The sequence below is a fragment of the Ornithorhynchus anatinus genome, chromosome X1 (assembly GCF_004115215.2).
Source record: "Ornithorhynchus anatinus isolate Pmale09 chromosome X1, mOrnAna1.pri.v4, whole genome shotgun sequence".
NCBI classification, from domain to species: domain Eukaryota; kingdom Metazoa; phylum Chordata; class Mammalia; order Monotremata; family Ornithorhynchidae; genus Ornithorhynchus; species Ornithorhynchus anatinus.
Window position 1 is genome coordinate 57,516,845 of NC_041749.1, and position 5,265 is coordinate 57,522,109.

The 5,265-nt window shown below is 43.9% G+C and overlaps 2 non-coding genes across 2 annotated transcripts; both read right to left on the bottom strand.

Annotated features, from left to right (window-relative positions):
- Positions 1-1,520: 1,520 nt before the first annotated feature.
- LOC114806863 lies at positions 1,521-1,659 on the bottom strand. Its single transcript, XR_003754919.1, has one exon. It is a non-coding gene; the product is annotated as a small nucleolar RNA SNORA7 (small nucleolar RNA).
- Positions 1,660-3,886: 2,227 nt separating this feature from the next.
- Positions 3,887-4,024, bottom strand: LOC114806848. Its single transcript, XR_003754905.1, has one exon. It is a non-coding gene; the product is annotated as a small nucleolar RNA SNORA7 (small nucleolar RNA).
- Positions 4,025-5,265: the final 1,241 nt, after the last annotated feature.

Sequence of the window (5,265 nt, forward strand, 5' to 3'; positions counted from 1 at the left end):
TTCGTTTCTCCTCCAGTGGTTGCCCATCCTCCTCTGCATCAAACAGAAACTCCTTACCACTGAGTTTATTAATTCAATCGTATTTATTGAAAGCTTACTGTGTGCAGGGCACTGTACTAAGTGCTTTGGAGAGTACAATACAACAATAAACAGACACATTCCCTGCCCACAAAGAGCTTACAGTCTAGGCGGGGGAGAAATTACCTTGCCCTCTCCTACCTCCCCTCGCTGCTCTTCTACTATAGCCCAGCCCTCACACTTCACTCCTCTAAGCCAATCTACTCACTGTACCTCAACTCTGACTATCTCACCACTGACCTCTTGCCCATGTCCTGCCTCTGGCCTGGAATGTCCTCCCTCTTCATATCTGACAGACAATTATCCTCCCCTCCTTCCAAGCCTTATCGAAGGCACATCTCCTCCAAGAGGCCTTCCCTGACTATTCCCTTATTTCCTCTTATCCCTCTCCCTTCTGTGTCACGCTTGCATTGGGATTTGTTCACCCCTCCTTCAGCCCCACAGCACTAATGTGCATATCTACAATTTATTTATTTATATTAATGTCTGCCTTCCCCTCTAGACTGTAAGCTCATTTTGGGCAGGGAACGTTTCTACCAACTCTGTTGGTATTTTGTTAATGAGATGTACATCACCTTGATTCTATTTATTTGCTATTGTTTTAATGAGATGTTCATCCCCTTGATTCTATTTATTGCTATTGTTCTTGTCTGTCCTTCTCCCTCGATTAGACTGTAAGCCCGTCAAAGGGCAGGGACTGTCTCTATCTGTTAGCGATTTGTACATTCCAAGCACTTAGTACAGTGCTCTGCACGTACTAAGCGCTCAATAAATACTATTGAATGAATGAACTCTGTTGTATTTTACACTCCCAAGTGCTTAGTACAGTGCTCTGCCCACAGTATATGCTGAATAAATACGATTGATTGACTTATTGATTGTTCACTCTTTGATGCCATCTTCTTAACTGTAGCTTCCTAAAAAAAAAAAATCCTTCAGGTTTTTTGGCCCGAAATTCCTGGGTAATTGAATTATCTGACCTGAAACACCTGGATGACTATATAAGTGATGTATCATTGCCTGAACCTAGGCTTAAAAATGGTTAGAGATCATAACAGCCATGCTAGATTTTGACTGCTGAAAGAACCATCAGTTGGAGGTGGTGAAGAGACACCACAATACTTTCTTGAAAGTGACTCAAAGCAGCCATGGTGGGGGCTCATTGTGGGCAGGGAACATATCTACCAAATTTATTATACTGTATCCTCCCAGTTGCTTAGTACAGTGCTCTGAACAGAGTATGATTAATTGATTGATTGTAACTGCAGCTAAACTGGTTCATGTCTTGTCTCCATGGACACATCTCTCTCAGAATGCCCCACCTCCATCTGCAATCATTCATGGTAAAAATACAGAAGGTACACTGCCTTCTTCCACACTGTAAACTGTCTCCACCCTTGACTCTCTCCAATGCTTCTGCTGCCCAGCACAGGTGAGTTTTGACTTGTAGCAAAATTGCCTTCCACTCACTAGCTTCTGCCCAAGCTAGGAATGGAATGAGTAAGCCTCTGCTTGCCTCTCCCTCCCATAGCCGGCACTGGTAGAGTACAGGAAACTCTCCAGGTGCGATCCTGAGAGGGGTTAAGCTGGTTACCTTGTATCTATCCCACCACAGGCCTTCACACACAAGTACAGGTTTCATAAATACCATAATTAATACAAGCAAGAAAGCCCTCAACAACACCTTGCAGCTCTTCACCATTATAAAAAAGGCCTGCAGATCAAGTTAATAAACATGTGTGAGTCATAGGTGGCCATGTGGTCTGATTTTGGAATGGACAATCTGTTTCTCAGATGGTAAGTCCCCTGCCTTGTACAGTATAGTACCAAGTGCCTTTATGTCTGACATATTTACTTTCAGTACTCAGCTTCCCTCCACCTCACCAAATTGAAGGTCCATAAAGCATAATGGTGTACAACATGGCCATGAGATCTGGATTAACTACAAAAGACTTATCCAGTTTCTTGAGCATCTCTGAGCCATCTATAAGTCATTAAATGGTAGGCAAAATCCTCAGGAAAAGTTCTGTTAGCTTTACCATCGAAGCAATGCTCCGTCCCTATAAGCACAACTTGCTGGATAGGTCACAAGAAGAGAATGGATAATAGAGGAATTGTCAGGCAGCTGCTGAATGGTGAATGTAAGGGGATACAACAATCAGGGAAAGCAGAAAAAATATTTAGAAGACACAGTGAAGGGTGTTCTCAAACAATTTGTTCTCAAACAATTAAATATAGCAATAAGCTATAGCAACAGAGGCTTTGTGAAGGATAGGATGCCAAGTGGCAGTCTAAAATACAGACAACTTTCATTCAATTGTATTTATTCAATCATATTTATTGAGCACTTACTGTGTGCAGATCTCTGCGCTAATAGAGAAGCAGCATGGCTTAGTGGAAAGGGCACGGGCTTGGGAGTCAGAGGTCGTGGGTTCTAATCCTGACTCTGCCACTTGTCAGCTGTGTGACTTTGGGCAAGTCATTTAACTTCTCTGTGCCTCAGTTACCTCATCTGTAAAATAGGGATTAAGACTGTGAGCCCCGCGTGGAACAACCTGATTACCTTGTATCTACCCCAGCACTTAGAAAAGTGCTTGGTACATAGTAAGCGCTTAACAAATACCGTTATTATTGTTTATTATTAAAACAATATAACAATAAACAGACACAATCCCTGCCCACAATGAGTTTACAGTCTAGGGTACTGTAACCTCAATAAACACATCAGCTCAGCCACAAACTATAGATGTGTGTCCATGTGGAACAGATTTTTTGGTCTGGCCTTGGTCTCTTCAGCCATACATTCACACCTCCAGTGGTTGCCTATCAACCTCCGCTCCAAACAAAAACTCCTCACTCTAGGCTTCAAGGCTCTACATCACCTTGCCCCTTCCTACCTCTCCTCCCTTCTCTCTTTCTACTGCCCACCACGCACGCTCCGCTCCTCTGCCGCCCACCTCCTCATCGTCCCTCGGTCTCGCCTATCCCGCCGTCGACCCCTGGGCCACGTCCAACCGCGGTCCTGGAATGCCCTCCCTCCTCACCTCCGCCAAACTAATTCTCTTCCCCTCTTCAAAACCCTACTTAAAATTCACCTCCTCCAAGAGGCCTTCCCAGACTGAGCTCCCCTTCTCCCTCTATTCCCTCTACCGCCTCCCATTCACCTCTCCGCAGCTCAACCCTCTTTTCCCCCCATTTCCCTCTGCTCCTCCCCCTCTACCTTCCCATCCCCTCAGCACTGTACTCGTCTGCTCAACTGTATATATTTTCATTACCCTATTTATTTTGTTAATGAAATGTACATCGCCTTGATTCTATTTAGTTGCCATTGTTTTTATGAGATGTTCTTCCCCTTGACTCTATTGCCATTGTTCTTGTCTGTCTGTCTCCCCCGATTAGACTGTAAGCCCGTCAAACGGCAGGGACTGTCTCTATCTGTTGCCGACTTGTTCATTCTGAGTGCTTAGTACAGTGCTCTGCACATAGTAAGTGCTCAATAAATACTAATGAATATAATAATGATAATTATGGTATTTCTTAAGTGCTTACTATATGTCAAGTATTGTTCTAAGCTCTTGGGTCTTGTCTTGTCTTATGCTGCAGAATAGTTTCTGAGCCATAGTGACTTCATGGACACGTCTCCCAGATTGCCCCATCTCCATCTGTAATCGTTCTGGTAGTGGATCCTTAGAGTTTTCTTGGTAAAAATCTGGAGGTGGTTTACCATTGCCTTCTTCTGTGCAGTTAACTTAAGTCTCCACCCTTGACTCTCTCCCATGCCGCTGCTGCCCAGCACAAATGAGTTTTGACTTGTAGCAGATTGCCTTCCACTCACTAGGCACTGCCCAAACTAGGAATGGAATGGATATGCCTCTGCTTGACTCTCCCTCCCATAGCCGAGACTGGTAGACTACTGGAAACTCCCCAGGTGCGATCCTGAGAGGGGAAGCTCTGGGATAGATAGAAGATAATCAGTTTTGGACACAGTCCCTGTCCCATATGGGGTTCATTCATGCTCTAGATAGAAGATAATAGGCTTTAATCCCCATTTTACAGATGAGGAAACTGAGGGATTAAGAAGGTAAGTGACTTGCCCAAGGTCACACAGTGGGCAAGTGGCTGATTCGCAGGCCCAGGCTCTTTCCACTAGACTATGCTGCTTCTCTCGATAGAATTGCACCATAAAGAGCATAATCTCTGAAAACAAAATCAGTTCTTTCTATATATATTCTATATAATTTATATATGTGATGATGGAGTCTCCCTTCAAGAATGATAGTTGAGCCTCAATCCTGATACTTCAGAACCCAGGGCCTGTATTAAGGAATTAAGTGAAGCAATAGCAGCCTGTGTGGCATCACTCACTCACTTATCCTTCAAAGTAATAATAATAATAATAATGACAATTGTGGTATTTGTTAAATGTTTACTCTGTGTCAGGCACTGTACTAAGTGCTGGGGTAGATCCAAGGTAATTGTGTTGGACACAGTCCCTTTCCCACTTGGGGCTCACAATCTTAATCCCCATTTTACAGATGAGGTAACTGAGGCACAAAGAAGTGAAGTGAATTACCCAAGGTAACACAGCAGACAAGTGATATAGCAGAGATTAGAAGCCCGGTCCCTCTGACTGCCAAGCCCGTGCTCTATCCACTAGGCCACTTTGTTTCCCTACTTCCTTCCAGTGGTCCCACTGGAGCACAGAATGCTCAAACACAGAATGCCATGAGCAAGTGAATAAAAGATGAAACATATCAGGAAGTGCATGCATAGGTATTTTACGTGCAGGAACCAAATATGGTCATAGAGAGTGTGCATAGTGGTGATGGTCTCCCATAGTGCCGTAAGCCAGTAGCCTTTATATCAATCAATCAATCATATTTATAGAGTGCTTACTCTATGCAGAGCACTATACTAAAAGCTTGGGAGAGTACAGTGTAAAAGAGTTGGTAGACGTGTTCCCAGCCCACAGTGAGCTTACAGTCTAGTGGGGGAGACTGTCCCCACTGCAGCCTTGGCTGCCCATGTTTGTCAGCTATTTTTCAGGATTCCTGCTGTACCTGATCACCTCATGGAATGTCCCAGTTAGTTAGTTTGGGTATTTATTACCAACTTAATATGTGCCATGCATTGTGATGTGCTGAGGTACACAAATATTACAGATCAGACTTAGTCCCTTTCCCAATA